Genomic DNA, 22,729 nt, shown 5'->3' on the forward strand with positions numbered 1-22,729 from the left:
TTTGTCCTTTTGCGACTAGCTAATATCACTTACTGGAGAAGGGTATGGCAACCCACTCCAGTATTCTTGCCTGGAGAATTTCATGGACAGAGGAGCCTGGCGTGCTGCAGGCCATGGGATCGCAAAGAGTGGGACACGACTGAGCGACTGACTGATGCTCGTGCCGCTCAGACTGTCTTCAGAGTTCACCACGTTGCAGCGTGTGTCAGAATCCCATTCGTTTGTGAGGCTGCGTACTATTCCATTGTGGGAATGTACCACAGTTTCTTTATCCATCTGTATATCATCCATTTGTGTATCGTCTGTTGATGATCCTTTCATCTGTTACTTTCCGCTTTTGGCTGTCATGAGTGTACTGCTCTAAACTTGGATGTACATATCTGTTCATGTCCCCTTGTTCAGTTCTTTTGGGTACATACCCAGAAGTAGAATTGTTGGGTTACATGAAAATCTATTTCTAATTTTTGAAGGAAACACCACACTGTTTACCATAGTGGCTGCACCATCTTACACCCCCAGCTGCTGCTGCTAAGTTGCTTCAGTCGTGTCCGACTCTGTGCGACCCCATAGATGGCAGCACACCAGGCTCCCCCGTCCCTGGGATCCTCCAGGCAAGAACACTGGAGTGGGTTGCCATTCTCTTCTCCAGTGCATGAAAGTGAAAAGTGAAAGTGAAGTCACTCAGTCGTGTCCGACTCTTTGCGACCCTGTGGACTGCAGCCTACCAGGCTCCTCTGTCCATGGGATTTTCCAGGCAAGAGTACTGGAGTGGGGTGCCATTGCCTTCTCTGACATCCCCAGCAGAACTGCCCAAAGCTACCCAAGTGCTATCTTGATTGATAGCACTGTTGCATATAGAATCAGAATTTGGGGGTTACTGCTCCATGTTTCAGTATGAATAGTGGATAAGAAGACTCGAATATGAAGTTGGATTCTAAGTCCTCTGTAAGTAATCTGTTTTTTTTCTTCTCTGAAAGATGTAAGAATTTTCTTTTTTCTTGAAGTTCAAGATACATCACCAGGATGTGTGGTAAGTCGATTTAGTCATGTCCAACTCTGTGTGACCCTGTGGACTATGGCTCACCAGACTCCTCTGTCCATTGGATTCTCCAAACAAGAATACTGGAATGGGTTGCCATGCCCTCCTCCAGGGGCTCTTCCCAATCCAGGAATGGAACCCGCCTCTCTATGTCTCCTGTGTTGGCAGGCAGGTTCTTTACCACTAGCGCCACCTGGCAAGCCCCTATATCACCAGAATATATCTAGGTATTTGTCTTCTTTCCTTAATTTCTGTAGAGCCCTTAGTTGCTAAAGACAAATGTTTTGGAGTCTCCAGGAAGTCTTCTATTTATTTTCCTTCATTGTCTCTATCCTCTGCTTCTAAAAAAACATTTATTTTATTTATTATTTATTTATTTGGCTGGGCCAGGTCTTCGTTGTAGTGTGCAGGATGTTGAGTCACGGCATGCGACCTGTCAGTTTCGGCCTGTGGGATCTAGTTCCCTGACCAGGGATCAAACCCTGACCCCTGCGTTGGGAGCACAGAGTCTTAACTACTGCACCACCAGGGAAGTCCCTGCTTCTAGTGTTTACTAGACACTGTGGACTTGTGGACTTACCGCTTCATTGCTAGTGTATAGAAATACAGATAATTTCTATATATTCATTTTGTATACTTCAACCGTACTGAACTTATTTATTAGTTCGATTTTTTAAGTGGATTTCTTAGGATTTTCTATGTATCAGACCATGTCTTCTGCTCATAGAGATAGTTTTACTTTTTACTTAGCAATCCAGATAACTTTTTTTTTCCTCACTTAAGTGCCCTGCCTAGAATCTCCAGTACAATATTGAATGAAGTGGTGAAAGTGGAGATCCTTGTCTTGTTCCTGATCTTAGCAGGAAAGCTTTTTCTTAGGAGTTGCTTATTTTTGAATTGAGAATTCGTTTTTTAAATATTTATTTATTATATTTATTTGAATGCCCTAGGTCTTAGTTGTGGCAGGCAAACTCTTAGTTGCAGAGTGTGAGATCTAGTCCCCTGGTCAGGGGTCAAACCTGAGCCCCCTGCCTTGGGAGCAAGGAATCTTAGCTGCTGGACCACCAGGAAGTCCCTTGAATTGAAAATTCTTGACATGCTACAAAATTCAGAAGGTATCCCCTCTTTCCCTTCCCCGTCTCTCAGCTGCCCGGAGGAGGCAGCTGTCCTAGCCACTTTGGTTTATGGGTGCATACTCATCTCTTTTCTGTTATGACATTATTACTTTCCAGGCAGATGGCCGTCTGCTGTGCGCGCTGGGCTACTCCTTGCTCCATGTATTGTGTCTTGTCCACCCTTGCATGTCAGTACACCTGGAGCTTCCTCATTCTTTTCCACTGCTCCCTCCTCTCTCGCACGAGTGTGCCGTCCTCTCATTTACTGATGGGCGCGCAGGTGATTTCCGGTTTTTTGCTGCCACGTAACCCTGACAGGTATTTTTGTACATGAATATAACAAGCAGATTGATTAGGATGCAGTGCAACAGATGCCGTGGTGAGGTGTGGGAGAGGAAGCTGGTTTGACAGTTGCTGCTTTGACAAAAGCCTCAAGACAGGGAAGCCTGGAGTGCTGCAGTCCATGGAGGAGCAAAGAGTCAGGCACGGTTGAGCAACTGAGTTGAACTGAGAAAGGCTCAAGGTGAGCATTTAGCATCTGGGGTGGGCCTGCAGGCTGGGCAGGATTGTGGTAGGCGGAGCTGTGGTAGGAGAGGCAGTGAAAGGCAGTAGGAAAGGCTGTGAGTAAAAGAGCAGCCGCTCTGATGTGCTTGGGGAAATCAGGAGAATCGTCCGTTGCTTCATAACAGATCACCCCAGAGTTTGTTGCTGTTGTTTAGGCGCTCGGTCACGTCCGACTCTTTGCAACCCCATGGCCTGCAGCATGCCAGGCTACCCTGTCACCCTGTCCTTCACCATCTCCCAGAGTTTGCTCAAACTTCTGTCCTTGGAGTCCGTGATGCCATCGAGTACCATCTTATCCTCTTTTCCTCCTGCCTTCAATCTTTCCCAGCGTCAGCTTTAAACAACATTTAGGATCCGACAGTGTCTGAGTCAGCAGGCTATTACACAAGGGCCTGAATACGCCGAGGTGGGTGTGTTTGCGGGTCATTTTCAAAGGCTGCCTCCCATAGCAAGTTGCCATGAGGGTGGGATTGGCTTGGACCCTCGTGAAGGCAGACATTCTTCCAGGTCTGGCTGGGAAGCTGAGACTGATGCGGGAACATGCGAACCATGGGAGGCCTTTGGGCAGGAGAGTAAGGTGGTGGCTCTTATCTAGGACAATTAACCTGCTCGGATCATACCAGAGGGGTCAAAATGGAGAGTGACACCCAGTCAGAGACTTAGGTAGGAGAGGTCAGGTCTGTATTAATAACTGAGGGGGAAAGTTTCTGGCCTGTAGTAATAACCGTTGCTTCGTATGGAATGCCTTCTCTGTACTATGTACTTTGGCTGTGTTTTCTTGACTCATATCTGGGAAACCACCTCAAAAAGAAGGTGTTACTGATGTATCTTGTTTGCAGCTGAGGAGGCTAAGCCCCAGAGAGGTCGAAAAACTCGTGTACGGCGCGCAGCTGGCAGCTTGAAGAGCAGCAGTCTCAGGCCTGCCTGCCGTGAGGACCGTGTGGCCGGGAGTGGAGAGGTGTGGAGGCCAAGTCTTGGCCATTCCCTGGATGCTGAAGGAAGACAGCGGAGCCTGCGAGGTTGATGTTTTGCCCGGAGGTGGCCAGGACAAAGATGACACTGTAACGGGAAGAAGGGAGGCCAGCGGGGACGTGGCTGTGGCGAGGGACAGTGAGTCATCCTGGAACGCTGGGTGCCTGCTGGCAGGGTCCTTCCCCGTTACAGGGGATCGTAAATAGTTCCCAGACCTGATGTATGGAGACGTGTCCCTGGCCGAGAAGGGCGCTAAAAGTGGGAGCTCCTGGTCAGAGGGTTCTGTGACGAGGTTGTTTGTTAGAACACTGGGTTTTTGTTCCCTCAGCCTCCTGAGTGGGGGCCCTACCACGTATCAGAGCAGAACCTGGACCAGCCGGATTCAAGGAGGGAGTCGCAGAACCTGGACCAGCCGGATTCAAGGAGGGAGTCGCAGCAAGGGTGCCGTCTTTAACCACTGACGACAATGATGCAGAGCAGGGATTCGAACCCACAGCTGTGACTGGCCCAGGGCTCTCTCTGCCACACCGCACTGCATCCCTTTCTGCTTCCTACTCCTTGGCGCCGGCAAAGCTTGCTGGCTTGCGTGTGTCGTTGGAAGGAACTAATTTCTGTTGTGACCTCCCAGAGCCGAAGTTGCACGGCTGTTGTTTAATCGCTAAGTTATGTCTGACTCTTGCAACCCCATGGACTGTAGCTGCAAGGCTCCTCTGTCCTTGGGATTTTCCAGGCAAGGATACTGGAGTGGGTTGCCATTTCCTCCTCCAGGGGATCGTCCCAACCCAGGGATTGAATCCACGTCTCTATCAATAGAGGCAGATTCTTTGCCACTGAGCCACCAGGGAAGCCCAGAGGTTGCACTTGTTACTTCTTTTTCACAGGTTAGCATCTCAGATCACTGTGCCCAAGAGAACCTTCCAGCATTGGCTTTGACTTGGGGATCTGCTGGCTGTCCCCCAGGCTCTTCAGCACTGACTGCAGAACACGCCTGGAGTTTCCCAGCTGAGCCTCCCCTCCTGCGCTTAGCACTGGCCCGTGGGATCCCAGTATGGCCGCCAGATGTGCAGACGGGCCCTGTTGCGCATCGTCCCAGGGGGTGTCTCGTCCGGTGATTCCCAGACAAGACTCAGCTGGCAGATTCACTAGGGAGTTTTGGAAGAAATGTAGTTTCCTGGGCCTTGTCTCAGGCCTCTGATTTCTCCTGGAAATTAAAATTTCCAGGAATGAAGTCCAAGGATCTGCGTTTTAAAGCTCCTCATTGACCAGAGCAGGCAGCTTGGTTAGAGAACCGCTGACTTTTCAGAAAGGCGTCTTTGAAGTCACTGATCAGAGCAGTTCAAGTGGGACCTGAGAGGTTATCCTGAGGGCCTCACACATCACATCCAGGCATGTGGTTGTGACTTCTGACGGCCTCCAGGTTTCAGACTGCATCTGCTCAGCTCACCCTCTTCTGCTTTCTTTGGTAGTATCTGAGCTCTCTGGTGACTGCTGGTTTCATTTTAAAGTGTTTACAGAAGGGAGCTAGCTCTGCCATTGCTCAGGAGATCCTTAAACAGAGCCTACTGGGTCTCATTTATCTGGAATATAAAATCCCTTTGCTGAACTGCCTGGTTATCTTTGGTGCAAAGAACATGACTGCCCTAGATATATCCAAGTTAGCACAACAGTTGGATCCTTCTGATTCTGTGCCTTCTATCTACTTTAAGGTCCCCTTGAAGACTTGAAAACCCAGGTTGATTTCTTTCGTCAGTTAAACTAATGCCTACATTTTAGAATATTTGGAAAATATAGAGGGAAACAGAAATTACGCAGAACCTTCGTCTCAGAGAATTGCTCAGTTAATATTTTCATGGTTGGAGCATTTCCATGCTTTCTCTCTCTCGTACATATACCCCTTCATACGCCCTCTTCTTGTTGTTTTTAGTTTTTGCCCAGCCACACAACATGTAGGATCTTGGTTCTCCCACCAGGGATCAAACCCAGGCAGAAGTGCAGAGTTTTAACCCCTGGACAGCCAAGGAATTCCCACAAAATCTTCTTTTTGAAAAACCAAGTTGAAGTCATATAGTGATACTGTTACTCAGCAGCTTTATTGGGGTATAATCCATATACCATGAAGTTCGTCCATTTAAAATGTACAGTTTGATGGTTTTCAGTATACTTGCAGAGTTGTGTAACCATTTAGAACCTTTTCTCGTCTCAGAAGGAAATCTCGCACCCGTTGATGTTCACTGTCTCCATGCACCCCTCCCCTGCCCCAGGCAATCTCCAGGCTGCTTTCTGTTCCCACAGATTTGCCTGCTCTGGACATTTTGTAGAAATGGGGTCATATGATATGTGGTCTTGTGTGGTTGGGTTCTTGCACTGAGCATAATTGTGATGCTGTTTTGAAATCTGCTTTAAATATTCATATCACTAGCAATTTGAATATAGTTTTCAAGAATGCATTTTTTAAGCAGAGCAGTGTCCCTTCTTAGGAGTTTACCTGAGCTTATTTAACCAGTTCTGCTGATGGACATTTCGGTTGGTTCTCATTGTTTGCTATTACATAACTGCTTCCTTGGAGAAGGCAATGGCACTCCACTCCAGTACTCTTGCCTGGAAAACCCCATGGATGGAGGAGCCTGGTAGGCTGCAGTCCATGGGGTCGCTGAGAGTCGGGCATGACTTGAGCGACTTCACTTTCACTTTTCATTTTCAAGCATTGGAGACGGAAATGGCAACCCACTCCAGTATTCTTGCCTGGAGAATCCCAGGGACGGAGGAGCCTCGTAGGCTGCCGTCTATGGGGTCGCACAGAGTCAGACACGACTGAAGCGACTTAGCAGCAGCAGCATACTACTTCCTACACTCAAAATTGATCTTATCTGATTGGTTAATAAGATACCTGGTATCTTTTCTGGTTGATACCTTATCTGGTTCTCTGAATCCCTGACTGGAACAGAAGTTCTTTGAGGGCAGTCACGTTGTCTGCCTTGGTAAGAACTAACCCACCCACTACCTGGCATAATTCCTGGCACTTGGTAGATACTTGGTTTTAAAGGAGAGAGCGAGGCACTTCCCTGGCAGGCCAGCGTAAGACGCCTTGCTTCCATTGCAGGGGTCACGGATTCCATCCCTGTCGTGGAGTTAGGGTCCCAGACCTTGCTGTGCACTGCAGCCAAAGAGTTAAAAAGAGAGAGAGAGTGTGTGTGCCATTTTGAATGAATCAAAAGTAGGGATATTGGGACCTCCCTGGTGGCCCAGTGGCTAAGAATCCACCTTGCAGTTCGGGGGATGCCGCTTTAGTCCCTGGTCGGGGTACTGAGGTCCCACTTGCTGTGGAGCGACTGCTGAGCCGCAGCTGGAGAACTCAGTCACCACAAAACGCAACCAAGACCCGCCACCGCCAAATGTATGAATATTTTTTAAAAGTAAGGAGATTGATAAATTTTGCCAACTCTTGAGAGTTACACTAATTTACCCTGTCTCAGCAGCCTCCAAGAGTTTCTGACTCCCTGTTCCCTTGAATCTGAGTTAACTTAAGAGAGGAAGTCCTGTGATCTCTGACACTCTCTGACCCGGGAACCCGTTAGTTTAGTCACATGCCCCTTTCCTTGGGCCACTGAAGTCCTGCCTGTTGGGGAGCCGGTGGTGGGGGGAGCTCGGACCTCCTGGGCCCTCACTGTGGCCTCGGGCGGTGGGTGCTGCGTCATTTCCTGTCTCCCTCAGGCCCCGGGGCACCCTCTGGCCACTTCCCCTGTTCAGTGTGGAGGTGTTGGGGAGTGAGTAAAGTTGGGTTGGTCAGGGGTGTGTAAGAAGACGTGGGTTCAGCGGCTGCTTGGCATGCCCTCTTTAGTCATCAGGAGAGGTGTCACTCTGGAAGTTGTGGGTCTGCAAAAGGAGAAATGAAGAAATGCTTCCAGGAAGCCAGACACAAATGGCGCGGACTGCCCCCTCTGGAGGCGGCAGGCACCCACGCTGCCTGAGTCACCACTGGCCGCAGGCCCTGCTGCCGTCCACACGGTTCCTGTCCAGGAGGGCCTGCCCAGGACAGGGGCCAGGGACGTGGAGGCAGGTCTCCCCGGGTCACAGCGGCAGCCTCTTGCCTGTGGTCTCACAGCAGTTCTTTCCTCCAAAGACGAGTTGTGTTGTCTGCTTGTTTCTTGGCTAAGTCTGCAGATTGTACACTGGGATTCGAAGGAAGAGCTGGATGGCCAAGGCAGCTTGTCGGGGGCGGAGCTGTGCCCTGTGCGGAGTCAGTTACGGCTCTCTAGCAGCAGTTGCCCTTTGTTCATCGCTCACAGGTGTCCCATTCCCCGGGAGCGTGCTCCAGTCCTCCTCCCCTTCACCCCCGTCCCTGTAAGAAGGTGCTGCCCTTGGTCACTGTGGAGATCACAGGCCTTGCAGATGGCACGGCTTCTTTCCTTGCAGCTCTGAGACCTCTCTTGCTTGGTCCTTACCTACTTGTGTGTTGTTTTCTTATCGCTCATGCAGGCACCAGCGCCTGCTTTGTGCCTCGTATCTTATTAGACTGTGCAAACATGCGGCAGAAAGAGAGGGGCCCTGCCCTCTGGGAGATGAAGCTTCCGTCTTCCCTCGTGGTCTCGGTGCTGCCCGGATTCCTCTCCCTTTCCCCCACCTGCGTGCGCGCGTCGAGGGGCTTCTACCCCTTCTCTGCCAGACCAGCTCTCCCCACCGCCCCGCCTTACTGGGAGCCTCTCCATGCCCTCGGTCACCTGATGGTTGCCCTCCGTGTCCCTTTAAATCAGTCACCGAATCTGAGTGTTCCTCTTTTTGCCTTGAAGTCTGATGACACTAGTGCTACCCCAGCTTGTGGTGGTGGTTTTCCTTGTATTTTCAACATTTTCATGTCATTGTGTTTTAGGAGTTTCTTTCATAAGCAGAATGTGGCTGGATTTAAAGTTTTAAGTCAGATCTGAGACTGTCTTAAATGAGTTTAGTTTATTTACATTTGGGGGTTTGACTTAAATATATTATTATGTTTTTGAGTACTTTTAATATGCTTTCCTTTTTTGCTTGTTTTTCTCCTTTCCTGCCTTCTGTTGGAGGTTTACTTTCCCCCGCTGCGGCATGTGGATCTTCCTGGACCAGGGATCGAACCCATGTCTTTAGCATTGGCAGGTGAATTCTTTACCACTGAGTCACCAGGGGAGCCCCAATTGGGTTTTTTAAATTCTCTTTACTAGTCTGAAAATTATACATCTTATTTCTGTTCTTATTCCTACATTTTCTCTTCTTTCCTGCTATCTGTTTACTTTCAAAAAAACATGAAAACATTATAGTGAATATTTGTATTCTTTTTACTTAAATTTAGTTAATGCATTTCTACATCTCTGTACTTCTGTTTAGAACCATTTTTTCACACTATTTTTATTTATTTGGCTCTACCAGGTCTTAGTTGCAGCATGTGGGATTTAGTTCCCTGACCAGGGGTTGAACTTGGGGCCCCTGAATTGGGAGCCTGGAGTCTTAGCCCCTGGACCACCAGGGAAGTCCCTGTTTTTCTTTTTAAAAATAACTTTCTTTATTTATTCATGGCTGTGCCGGGTCTTCACTGCTGGGTGGGCTTTTCTTTCGTGGCGGCTGTCGGGGGCTGCTCTCCATTGCAGTGCATGGGCTTCTCGTTGTGCTGGCTGCTTTCATTGCAGGACATGGGCTCTAGGGCACGCAGCTTCAGTCGCTGTGGCCCGTGGGCTCAGTAGTTGTGGCTCCCAGGCTCCATAGCGCAGGCCCAGTAGTTGTAGCGCACAGGCTTAGTTACTCTGAGGCATGTGAGGTCTTTCTGGACCAAGAATCGAACCTGCAGCTCCTACACTGGCAGGTGAATTCTTCACTGCTGAGCCACCAGGGAAACCCTGTTTCTCTTTTTCTTGCTCAGAATTTGGTGTGCTCTTCTACCCAAAGACTCACTTAAAAAAAATTTTTTTTTTGTTTTTCTATTTTGGAATAATTTTAGATAAATTTAGACTTGGAGAGTCCCATTTTTTGTACTCTAGTCTCCTGGAATTCCTTAGGTATCTGTTGACCATTCTACCATCCAAATCTCTTATCTGTTTTTTCTGTGCTGCTCTCTCTCTTTCATCATCTGAATCTTCTCATTTTGTCATCTCTTTCAAATTATTTCATTATTCCTGATTCTTGAGATGCTTTCTCCCTTTTTGTGTCTGATGCTGCCCCTCTTGGTGGTTTATTTCCCTGTGTGGTTTGTAACTTTGAGTTATGAGCTCAGAGTCCTTCAGGATGGATTCTTAAGGACAAGTTTTGTGTCCTGGGATGTGAAAGTTTCCCTTAGAACAGTTGGCATTTGGTGGGCCTGTAGAGTTAAAGGTCCTGGCTCAAGTGTTACATTCATTTCTGAGTTTGACACCCCTTTCACCCTTCCACAGAGCCTTGGAGCAATGGCCAGCTCCTTGTTGCTGTCCTGCCCTGGGCAGCCCTTTGAGGCTCTCATCTTGATATCCAGACTCAAAGTCACAGCCAGACATTAAAACCACTTCATATGTGGGTTCAAAAGCCCACAGGTCATTCTGGTGTCAGTCCCCCTCACTGTTCATGTTTCACTTTTTCTGGTCATTTCCAGCACATGGGGTATTTTTCTTTCAAATTTGGCTATATGTTTAGGGATATCATTTATCTTATCTAGTATTTCTATTAACATGATGTGACCATAGCAGGAAGGCCAAGAAGCTCTTTCACTATGTTGCTGCAAGTTCAGGTCCAAGTCCTTAGTATAGTGTATGCAGCCCTTTGTGATCTAGCCCCCATTTACCTTTCCTGCGTAAACGTAGCTTTAAATTTTACACTTAAGCAAATTGAACCATTGCATACCACAAACTAATGTTTAAAAGCTCAAGTTTTAGAGTTCAGCTGTTTGGTTTGGAACCTGTCTTCATCCTTTCAACTTGTGATCTTGGACAAGATACTTATTCTCTCTGTGCCTCAGTTTCCTCATCTGTAGAATGGCAGCCTCTGGCATGTAGTAAATGGCTCCTGGCTCCAGGAGGCCACACCCTAGGCTTCTGCACCTTGGCACATTTTTGTTCCTCCCAGGAAGTATCCAGCTCCCCTGACTGCCTTCCTTGATCCCTCTTGACAGAGTGGCTTTTGCTCTTTCTGTGCTTGAAGTCTCTTTCTATAGTAATTATCACCCTGTAGGTCATTGCTGGTTTACCTATTTCCTGTCCTTTCCAGGTGCTAAGACCCTTGAGAACAGGGCCCTGTTTTTCTTGGTGCTTAAAGCTCCTGGCACTCTCCCCATCACTTGGTGACTGCTCAGTGTGGCCTGTTGAGTTGAATTTCTCTGGTTGAGTAGAAGCAAGAGCCTGAGAGTTGTTTGAGACCCAGATGTAGGGAAAGACAGCAGGAAAGATGATTTTTTGGCAGGTTTTGTGCCAAGTTGAGGAAGTGTGGCTGGGACCCAAGGTAGCAATTCTCAGTCTAGCAGAGGGTGCCAGGGACTTAAAGCAAGCCAGTGGCCAGAAAAGCCACTAAATCCTACAAATTAGTTTCCAGCCTTAAGAATGCATGCCCCACTTTCCATCCCCAAACTTGGCCTTTCTGAGTACCAGGCAAAGGAATACAAACTAATTACGATCCCTAGTGAACCCTGAGAACCTGTAATTTTAGAATAAGGTCATACTTCTGAAAGGGACAGCTGCTCTAGGAGTGGGCAATTCTACGCGCACTTGGGTGCCTCGAAGGAGACAGGGTGGAAGGCGCAGCGGCCAGCTGCTCAGAGCTGAGTGCCGCCCATGCCTGCCCATTGCATCCAGCCCAGTTAAGAGCTCTGCCTCTCTGAGATGTCAGCAGCTAAAAGTGGCAGATTGGATAGGCCTGGGCAGAGCTAAACAGGGCCTGTGCCATCCCTCCTCCGTTCTGCCTGACTTCTCTGAACTCTTGGGGTTCTGTCACAAGAGTAATCGCAGAAGAGAAGGGAGTTGATTTCCGACGATCACCAGAGAATGTCCATCAGACTGTAGTCTGGTGGGAGTGGTGAGCAATGACAGCTTTGACTCTCAGTCCTCTTGGCTGAGATTTCAGGATTCAGTTCAATTCAGAGGTAGGCACAGGGCTGGGGGTGGCCGATAGCCTGGGCCAATACACACGGTTCCTAAGAGATAGCTTCTTCCTGGACAAGAAGAGCTTGCTGTCTAGTTGGAGAGAATTCCTCGTGCACAGGAATCACAGCCTATCGTGTAAGGTAGTGATTCTGCGTGACGCTGTGTGCACATCTGCCCCTTGGACAGGCTGGCACTCTTGCTCAAAAGGAGCTCTTCTCTTCTGAAGCTTAACTATCGGTTTATTATTTTTCTTGGGTGGTTGTGAGCACCATTACAGACTGGCCTGAGGTTATAGAACCACCATTTTGTTTCTGAAAATGGGCCCAGGTGTGTCTTTAAGAACTCCTCCCCTCTTGCCTGTCTTTAAATAATGACAGGTTTACAGTGTCGCATGCTTATCTTCAGGGTCTCCTAGGGGCAGATCACCAGCAGTTGCTGGTTTTGAGGCATCAAGATCTTTTCTGTGGACTCTTAGATCATTTCTTCACATTTCCTAGTCTGATGCCATTTTTCTAGGAGAGTGACTACTGAATCAGGCTCTCTAGGAGTGAGTCTTGGAATCTGTTATTGAAGATTGGAAGAAAACTGAGCAAAGTGAGATCTGAAACATTTATGGTAGGATTTATGGGTGGACTCCAAGTGGCATAGGTGGAGTCCCAGGCAGTTATAGGAGCTCCACTAGGTTGTAAAGAACGCAAGTTCCTTCCAGTTCCCTGCTTTGTCACTCTTGAAAGTGAAAGTGAAGTCGCTCAGTCACGTCCGACTCTTTGCGACCCCATGGACTGCAGCCCACCAGGCTCCTCGGTCCATGGAATTTTCCAGGCAGGAGTACTGGAGTGGGGTGCCATTGCCTTCTCCATTGTCATTCTTAGGGTGTGGCTATTGTTTGCATTGTCCAAAATGGCTGCCTTGGACCAGCTATCACACCCACATTCCAGGCGGCAGAACAGAGAGAGAGGGAAGGATGATGGCCCCTCCACCCCTGCTTTAAGGCTACTTCAAGAATGTCTTCTGCCTCTACTTTTTTCTGTGACTCAGGGGAAGTCATTTAGTATGTCAGAGCCACAGTTATAGTGGGCATGATAACACTTACCTCAGAAGGATGAGGATTAGAGAGAATGGTACAGAGTATCTGGCACTGTGCCCAGCCCGCAGTGAGTACCCTTTAAGTGGTGACTGTGGCCACGGGACACACTGACTCTTCTGTTTTCCTTCTTTCCTCCTCATCTCTCCATGGTCTCCACCTGCCCTTCATCTTCCTCTTTCCTTTGCTCTGGCACCTTCACACTTTCTTCTTACCCTGCCACCCCCCACTTCCCCTCTCTCGTCTGCCCCTTTGCCCCTTATTTTCCTGCTTCTGCTCCTGCCATGATCCTTTGTCATCTTCATCCTCTCAGCCTGTACTATCTCAGCTTTGTATTGCTTTTGTCCTTCCATCTTCCTGGTATCCATAACTAATGGAAAATTGTCATTGTATCACACAGACCAGAGATTAAAGATGGTGACTGGCCTTTGGACTGAAAATCAGCAATGAGTAATTTAAGACCAGGTGTAATAGGTTTATTCATGAATTTGTTGAATTGCATTTGGCAGCTAGTAAGCAGAGAACAGAAACAGCAGTGGCTTAAACCGCTGGAAATGTATTCTCTGTTGGGTATTTAAGAGAGATCTGGGGGCGACAGTCGAGGCCTGCTCCCTGCTTGCCATTCTGAGTGCACGGCTTCCAGCCCCAGGGCTGTGTGTGGTCTGCGGTGGCTGCTGGAGCTCCAGCCATCATGTGGTTTCCAAGGTGATATGGGGGAAGATAAGAAGGACATATTCTAACCGTGTTCCCCTTACGGAGCTCTGCTGACTCCCGCGTCTTTGGCCTCCCATAGCTGTAAGGTAGGCTGAGGAGTCTTTTAGATGGACCCATTGCCAAGTGAAGTAAAATTTGGCTTCTGTCACTACGGGAGAAGAAGGGAGTTGACGTTTGCAAGGTCTGCCTCCATTCATTCAGCATCGATTTAGAGCCTTCTGTCCGCCAGCTACTAGGACCAGTCAGGGAGTCCCCATTCCAGAGGGGAGAACAGGTAAGGCAACACATGCAGGTTGGAATGAGGGTAAGAAGGCCAGAGTTGAGGAAGGTGTGAGGAAATGCCCCTTACCCACCAGCTTAGTCGGTGCCCAGACAGGCTCCAGGGTTTATACCAGCATTCTCTGTTGCTCAGTTCTCCTGTGCCCTTTCCTCTGCTCTTTCCCTTTTATCTTCATCATCATTGTTACCCTTGGGGTGGTTTTTGCCCCTTCATTCTAACCCTAACAGTAGTCCCCCAGCACCTGAGGAAGTGGGAACAGCTGGCAGCTTTGTGGGAGTTTCTGGGCTGGGAGCCATGTATTCAAAGAGCCAGGTTCCAGGCCCACAGACAGTTGGAGGCTGGCGGCAGGAGTGCAGCCTGTTCCTGGACACACCGTGGCCCTGCCAGGAGACACTGCTCCAGGAACGGGGTCGTCATTGGGAGCGATGTTTCTGGCCAGGCACCTGACAGGGCTGCACTGCGCTGTCCCTGGCAGTTTGTCACAGCATAAACCTTTTGAAGTAGTAAATCCTTCTCCTGGAAAATAGGTCCCGTAAAATAGGTATAAATATTTTATGCACACTGGTTAATCAAGAATCCCAGGACACTGCAGTTAATTGTATGTAAAGAAAATATAGCTTTTATTTACTATAAAATTTCTAAACCGTTAAACATGGATATTCCTTCTTAGAACTAAAATGGAATTGTAGGAATAATTTCTAGGACCCACAGCGTCTTTGATGTCCATCTCAGAAACACTTATCGCGCGCTTTCCTCTTCCACCCCTCTCTCAGTTCCCTTTGGGAAGTCAGGGAGGCAGCGCGAAGCTTGCCACAAAGGTTTTTTTTAAAGGCACACCCCAGCCCTTAAAGATTTAATCTTTCAGGGAAGACTGAAGGATTTAAAAGTTAGTTCTGACCTAGGACACTCCTCATGAGCCTAGACTGTGACCCTGGGCAAGTTACTTCCCCTCCTGTCCTTGGTTTCCTCTGTAAAATTGTAGTCCTGATTATTAAAGGGATTAAGAGACACGTGGGAAGCACTTGGTACATGTCAGTTGTTTTGCTGCTTTACCCACTGTGGTTGGGCTGACAGGTTGGGGCCAGCAGGTGGGAGGCCTTGGATGCTGCATTTAAGGAGTTGAATTGCATTCTTTGGGCACAAGAGAGCTGCGGAGATTTGTAGGCAGGGTTGTGACAGATCACATCTGGGTTTAGGAATGTCATGAGTGGGAGAAAGGAGGCTGGAGTGGATCAAGGGAGGTTCTAGAGGAAGGGCCAGATGAAGGGTAGGCAGGGCCTGAGCTGGAACAGCAGGAGAGTCTGGGGAAGGGAACAGTGGGTGGTTGGAAAGTCAGTGCTGAGGAGGGACCCAGTGCTGCTGTGTTTCAGCCTGTGTGACTTGGGGTGGTGTCCCATTGATGGCGCAAGGAGCCTTGGAGAAGTCGCAGGTGGAAGGTGGCAGGAGAGGAAAGAAGCATGTGGCGATCAGTTCTGCAGACACAAGCTGAGCATGTGCACCTGCCAGGCGCTCTGCTGGGCGCAAGGGTAAGGGCTGCCTGGGTCCCAGCACAAAGATCACTGGTTACATTCTGGATGCATGAGGAGGCCCTGCCAGGCCTCAGCAGGGTGCTGAGACCATCCGCAGGAGAGCAGCCCAGGAAGAGGCAGAAGATGCAGTCACAGTGCAGAAAAACCCCAGCGGGTGGTTTGTGCGGTGAGCAGGGAGGCCAAGCGTAGACAGGTGCAGGGACAGGCGTGTGTCAGGGAGGCTCAGGCAGGGGTAAAGCAAAGCACGCAGCAGAGGGCGGAGCCCCTGGAAGAGAGGGCTTCAGGGTGGTGGTCAGTGTGCCTTGGCACCAGGTGATGGAGGCAGAGGGCAAGGAGAGGTCGTGGGGAACCTGGGAACCGAAGGCCGCTCTCACTGCGGTGGTTCTGATACTCCGTGTTCTGTAGTACGGAGGAGTTTGCTCTGAGTGCTCACTGTTCACCTGCCCTCTCACCAGCCTGTCAGGGAGGGGTGTGGCCCCACATGATGGCCGGGAAGCTGAAGCGAAGCCCAACAGGCTCACCTGACCCTCAGTGGGCTGGGGGTGGAGGGGCTTCCTCCCAGACACCAGGACCCCGGCGAGGTGAGGCGGGGGGCTGGCAGGAAGGGCAAGGCTAAGGCCCAGGGCCGTGTGTGGGGAGCACGGTGCACTCAGACCCCTGGGCAGAGCAGAGAGAAGGCAGATCCTGAATCGGGAAGGGCTTTGGGGGGGCTTCCCTGGTGGTCCAGTGGTTAAGACTCAGCGCTTCCATTGCAGAGAGCGTGGGTTGGATTTCTGGTCTGGGAATGCCCTGCATGCCTTGAGGTATGATCAGTTGTAAAAAAAAAAGAGTTAAGAGAAGAAAGGTCTTGGACAGCACGACTGAGTCTGGGGTGTTTCTTATGGTGGCGAGGAGTTTTGGAAGAGTCTTAAGCAGGAAAGTAGACATGGCATGCTTTGTGATCTAGAAAGACAGCCTGGCTGCAGAGTCGGGAGAGGGCAAGAGTGGAGGCAGGGCCCCTGACGGGCCCTGGAGGAGTTCAGGTGACAGAGGGAGGGGCTGGGGCGGGGAGATAGTTGGCACTTGGGTGATACTACTTAGTTCATTCGGTTCTTGGGTTATTTGGATCTTGGGATACATTGGGGGATGAGGGGATAGCTTCAAGGAGTATGACTTGAAGATTGAGACCCCAGCCCAGAATCCACCCAAACATAAAGCAAAAAGGCAATGGCGGAATCCACCTCCCTGTTGACCTTTCTGCTGGAGTGTGTTGGTTGACCCTGAAGGTCCTGAGACTCCTCAAGATCAAGGGTGAGGCTTCGGCATGGGTGGCCCTGGAGATGAGATGGGCAGACAGTTGGGCCACAGGGCAGACAGGTTGCTGCAGTCTGTCCCCCCACATCTAGCTCATGGTTGTTTCTGGCCCCAGGAAGCCCTGCCCTCTGCTGCATGGAGTCTTAGAGCTGGGAAAATGAGCAGCCTCCCAGAGGCCTTTGTCTTGCCTTCTCCTTCCAGTTGCTTCTCCCCGCCTTTGTCTGGAGGTAGGGAAGCTAGGCCCAGACTCATCTGGGCCACTTGACTGGGTAGGTGACACTGATCCCCAGACCCCCTGCTCCCTGTGGCCCTAGGCTCTCAGCTCCCAGCTTTTGGCCAAATAAAAGCTGGAATTGTATCAGCTGTTGCTCCTTACAAGGCTCCAGGGGTTACCCTGGGTGCTCACATGCTGTTTCCATCTCTCCAGATTCGATGGGCGCTGAAATTCTGTCTCCAGGCCTGTTGCAGTGTCTGTCTGGCTTCTGGGGCCTGAGCCCACGTATTAGTAGGCTGCCCTCCATTTACCCTCAGGATGAGCTTTAGTCAGGTTAGCTTATTTTTATGGTAAAACGTTAATTAATATAAAAGTAACACGAAGACAAGAAAGTTATATGACAAAAAGAGACTGACGGACAAGACGTAGGACCCCCAGCCCCATGCCCAAAGGATAAAGGTAAGGATGACCAGTTTCCTGTGTATCTTCCAGTATTTTTCCATGCACATACTCCTGTGTACATGTGTATTTCCTGTTCCTACCTCTGTCCCCATGGCAGTGGGGAACGTGCTGAATTGTTTGTTTGTTTTGATACCTAGCTTCTTTTTCATCTAACTGTATATTGGGAATGTTTCTTTTGAACCATTTTTTGGGTAGAGATAATGTATATATAGTTTGACCAATAATTGTCCAATAAGCATTCATGTAACTAGAGCAGTAAAATGCTTTAGATATGTTGAGTAAACTGTGGGTTATAAAACATCTTCACAGCTGCTTTCTTGTATGATCCTCAGAGCCCTGTGGGGAAGACAGAAAAGAAGAATCTTTTTGCAGGTTAGAGCAGTGAGGAGGTGAGAGTGGTGGTGCTCCATTTAATGAAGAGCAAAACAGAGTCTCTTCTTCGAAAGGAGAAAAATGAAGATCATGGCATCCAGTCCATCACTTCATGGCAAATAGATGGGGAAACAATGGAAACAGTGACAGATTTTATTTTCTTGGACTCAGAATCACTGCAGATGGTGATTGCAGCCATGAAATTAACAGATGCTTGCTTCTTGGAAGAAAAGCTGTGACAAAGCTAGACAGCATATTAAAAAGCAGAGACATTACTTGGCTGACAAAGGTCTGTCTAGTCGAAGCTGTGGTTTTTCCGGTAGTCATGTATGGGTGTGAGAGTTGGACCGTAAAGAAATCTGAGCACCAAAGAACTAATGTTTTTGAACTGTGCTGTTGGAGAAGACTGTTAAGAGTCCCTTGGACTGCAAGGAGATCCAACCACTTAATCGTAAAGGAAATCAGTCCTAAATATTCATTGAATGACTGATGCTGAAGCTGAAGCTCCAATACTTTGGCCACCTGATGCGAAGAGTTGACTCATTGGAAAAGACCCTGATGCTGGGAAAGATTGAAGGCAGGAGGAGAAGGGACGACAGAGGATGAGATGGTTGGATGGCATCACCGACTCGATGGACATGTGTTTGGGCAAACTCCAGGAGATGGTGAAGGACAGGGAAGCCTGGTGTGCTATAGTCAGTGGCGTCACAGAGAGTCAGACAGGACTGAGTAACTGAACAGCAACCTTTGAAAGACTTAGATTGTTTGAGGAATAGAATCTAAACATACATACCTACCCTGAAAGCATGGGAAGCAGCATGTGTGGGGTGAATATGGTGGGTGGCAGATACTTGGGGGCAAGCTTCCTGAAAGGGGATCAAACGTGAACCAAATCTTTGAAAGAGAAGGACTGTCAGAGTGAGACGAGTGACAAAGGGAGGGTATTTCTGATAGGATAGCTTGGGCAGAGCTGCAGAGATGCAAACATGCCCCCGGACACCATCCCTGGCCTGGTCTGCTCATTCAGTAAGCAGATAGTTAAATCCCTGCCCGGTGCCCAGCACTTCCTGGGTCCAGAGAGCAGCGGGAATAACTCAGTGCCTGTCCCCTGTGGGTTCTCACTCTCTAGCTGGGAGATGCTGGATGCGCAACAGGCGAAACCAACAGACGTTGATAGAGATCAGAACAGTAGTTACCTCTCCGTGGAGACATTGACTGGGAAGAGGCATGAAGAATCTTCTGGGGTGCTGGAAATGTTTGCTGTCTTGAACTGAGTGATGATTTTGTGGAGGATAAAAATGTAAGACTTCGTGGATCTGCATATTTAAGACTAACACAGACAGCACACCCTTAACAGTGGATATGTTATACCCCTGTTATAAAGCAAGCAAGAAAATAAATAATAACACATCCCTAGGTTAAATAACTAAGTAAAATGCAATAGCAAGACAGTGTGGGAAGGGATGTGCTTGGAGATAGAGACCTCAGGAGCTTGCTGCAGGAGGCTTATCTGAGGAAGTGATAGAAGCTGAGATTGAAGGACAGAGAGTTAAGGAGATGAGGTGGCCCAGGTGGGAGGAACAGTCTATGCCAAGGCCCAGAGGCAGGGAGTGCCTGGTGTGCTAGAAAGTTCCGGATGAACAGAGTGTAGAGTTTTGAAGGGATGAGAGAGATTTCAGACCCTCACTGTGTTGTTTCAGAAGCCCCCCAGCGAGTCTCTGCCTCTCTCTGCTCGGGTTCTGCCCACCTCCTGCCTCAAGAGTTAAGTCCACCCTTAGTAACGAGGACGTCAAGGCTGGCCTTGTCTGGACCCCTTATCTGTCCTTCAGAGAACTGCACGCCCCAGTGAAAGGACAGCTCACCGTTCCCGGATGCACTCTGTGCTCTTAGCTGCCTGGCCTGGCTCACCTGGGCCTTCACCGGGAGGGCCTTTCCAACCTTTGCTTGGGCTGAAAGAAGGACCATAACACTACTTCACAGGCATCCCTGCCTCCCCCGAGTTGGACGCTTTCTTCCTCCCAGGCGCCTCCCTCTCTGCGCCCTCCGCCACACACTTGTTTGTACCCTCACCCTCCTCAAAGGCAGTCTCTGTCTCCCTACTCTCGGCATCTCCCGTGTAGGACTATTGTATACAGTCAGTTCCCAAGCCAGTCCCATAAACGATTTTTTAAATGAATGGGCCTCTGGCTGGAAGTAGGTAGAAGGGTGCCAGAGGGGAATCATAGTGAAGGCTGCCTGGGAAAGTGTCAAGACTGGTGCTTCCAAATTCCTGGCAGTTATTAACTTTGAGGATTCAGAAACAAGGAATAGAATTTCCTGGGAGTTCCCCAGATCATAAATTACTTGATATCTTTAACACTTAATTTATGAGCGTTAAGAAGAAATGAGACTCTAGTAGACTGAAATAGTTTTCTGTGATGAAAGTTTCAGAGGTTTTTACTATAAAAGAAAATAAAGATGTATAACGGTAAATGCATGGTTTGTTAGTACTAGGAACAATACATTGTAACAAGATTATATATTAACATGTGAAAATGATCCCTACCCTACATAGATATTTGAGAATGGAAAATGTTAAAGGAAGAAAACATTAACACAAAATACAAAATAAAAATTTGGTAATTTAACGATAGTACCACAAATACTCGGACGTGGGGTAGATCATCTTGGCCACTGCCCTTTTCATTATAGGGGACTAGAATGCAAAAGTAGGAAGTCAAGAAACACCTGGAGTAACAGGCAAATTTGGCCTTGGAGTATGGAATGAAGCAGGGCAAAGGCTAATAGAGTTTTGCCAAGAGAACACACTGGTCATAGCAAACACCCTCTTGCAACAACACAAGAGGAGACTCTACACATGGACATCACCAGATGGTCAGCACCAAAATCAGATTGATTATATTCTTTGCAGCCAAAGATGGAGAAGTTCTATATAGTCAGCAAAAACAAGACCGGGAGCTGACTGTGGCTCAGATCATGAGCTCCTTATTGCCAAATTCAAACTTAAATTGAAGAAAGTGGGCAAAACCACTAGACCATTCAGGTATGACCTAAATCAAATCCGTTATGATTATACAGTGGAAGTGAAAAATAGATTTAAGGGCATAGATCTGATAGATAGAGTGCCTGATGAACTATGGAATGAGATTCGTGACATTGTACAGGAGACAGGGATCAAGACCATCCCCATGGAAAAGAAATACAAAAAAGCAAAATGGCTGTCTGAGGAGGCCTTAAAAATAGCTGTGAAAAGAAGAGAGGCGAAAAGCAAAGGAGAAAAGGAAAGATATAAGAATCTGAATGCAGAGTTCCAGAGAATAGCAAGAAGAGATAAGAAAGCCTTCTTCAGTGATCAATGCAAAGAAATAGAGGGAAAGAACAGAATGGGAAAGACTAGAGATCTCCTCAAGAAAATTAGAGATACCAAGGGAACATTTCATGCAAAGATGGGCTCGATAAAGGACAGAAATGGTATGGACCTAACAGAAGCAGAAGATATTAAGAAGAGGTGGCAAGAATACACAGAAGAACTGTACAAAAAAGATCTTCACGACCCAGATAATCACGATGGTGTGATCACTCACCTAGAACCAGACATCCTGGAATGTGAAGTCAAGTGGGCCTTAGAGAGCATCACTACGAACAAAGCTAGTGGAGGTGATGGAATTCCAGTTGAGCTGTTTCAAATCCTAAAATATGATGCTGTGAAAGTGCTGCACTCAATACAGCAGCACATTTGGAAAACTCAGCAGTGGCCACAGGACTGGAAAAGGTCAGTTTTCATTCCAATCCCAAAGAAAGGCAATGCCAAAGAATGCTCAAACTACCACACAATTGCACTCATCTCACATGCTAGTAAAGTAATGGTCAAAATTCTCCAAGCCAGGCTTCAGCAATACGTGAACCGTGAACTTCCAGATGTTCTAGCTGGTTTTAGAAAAGGCAGAGGAACCAGAGATCAAATTGCCCATCTACTGGGTCATCAAAAAAGCAAGAGAGTTCCAGAAAAACATTTATTTCTTTATTGACTATGCCAAAGCGTTTGACTGTGTGGATCACAATAAACTGTGGAAAATTCTGAAAGAGATGGGAATACCAGACCACCTGACCTGCCTCTTGAGAAACCTATATGTAGGTCAGGAAGCAACAGTTAGAACTGGACATGGAACAACAGACTGGTTCCAAATAGGAAAAGGAGTACATCAGGGCTGTATATTGTCACCTGCTTATTTAACTTATATGCAGAGTACATCATGAGAAACGCTGGACTGGAAGAAGCACAAGCTGGAGTCAAGATTGCCGAGAGAAATATCAATCACCTCAGATATGCAGATAACACCACCCTTATGGCAGAAAGTGAAGAGGAACTCAAAAGCCTCTTGATGAAAGTGAAAGAGGAGAGTGAAAAAGTTGGCTTAAAGCTCAACTTTTAGAAAACTAAGATCATGGCATCTGATCCTATCACTTCATGGGAAATAGATGGGGAAACAGTGTCAGACTTTATATTTTTAGGCTCCAAAATCACTGCAGATGGTGATTGCAGCCATGAAATTAAAAGACGCTTACTCCTTGGAAGGAAAGTTATGACCAACCTAGATAACATATTGAAAAGCAGAGATATTACTTTGCCAGCAAAGGTCCGTCTAGTCAAGGCTATGGTTTTTCCAGTGGTCATGTATGGATGTAAGAGTTGGACTGTGAAGAAAGCTGAGTGCCGAAGAATTGATGCTTTTGAACTGTGATGTTGGAGGTATCTCTTGAGAGTCCCTTGGACTGCAAGGAGATCCAACCAGTCCATCCTAAAGGAGATTAGTCCTGGATGTTCATTGGAAGGACTGATCTGAAGCTGAAACTCTAATACTTTGGCCACCTCATGTGAAGAGTTGACTCATTGGAAAAGACCCTGATGCTGGGAGGGATTGGGGGCAGGAGGAGAAGGGGACGACAGAGGATAAGATGGCTGGATGGCGTCATCGACTCGATGGACATGAGTTTGAGTGAACTCCGGGAGTTGGTGATGAACAGGGA

At 48.1% G+C, this 22,729-nt stretch overlaps 1 protein-coding gene across 2 annotated transcripts in view; it reads left to right on the forward strand.

Annotated features, from left to right (window-relative positions):
- Window positions 1–22,729, forward strand: part of PPARD (peroxisome proliferator activated receptor delta) — an 89,019-nt gene that overhangs the window by 22,318 nt on the left and 43,972 nt on the right. Inside the window, exon 1 of one of the 2 annotated variants that reach the window (XM_069564182.1) lies at window positions 3,558–3,828. The exons of the other annotated variant lie outside the window; for it this stretch is intronic. The gene's annotated coding sequence lies outside the window, so the exon portion shown is untranslated. Of the gene's footprint in view, window positions 1–3,557; window positions 3,829–22,729 lie in introns of those variants that run through there. 2 annotated transcript variants of the gene reach the window in all.

Source organism: Ovis canadensis, chromosome 20, assembly GCF_042477335.2.
Source record: "Ovis canadensis isolate MfBH-ARS-UI-01 breed Bighorn chromosome 20, ARS-UI_OviCan_v2, whole genome shotgun sequence".
Classification (NCBI taxonomy): Eukaryota; Metazoa; Chordata; class Mammalia; order Artiodactyla; family Bovidae; genus Ovis; species Ovis canadensis.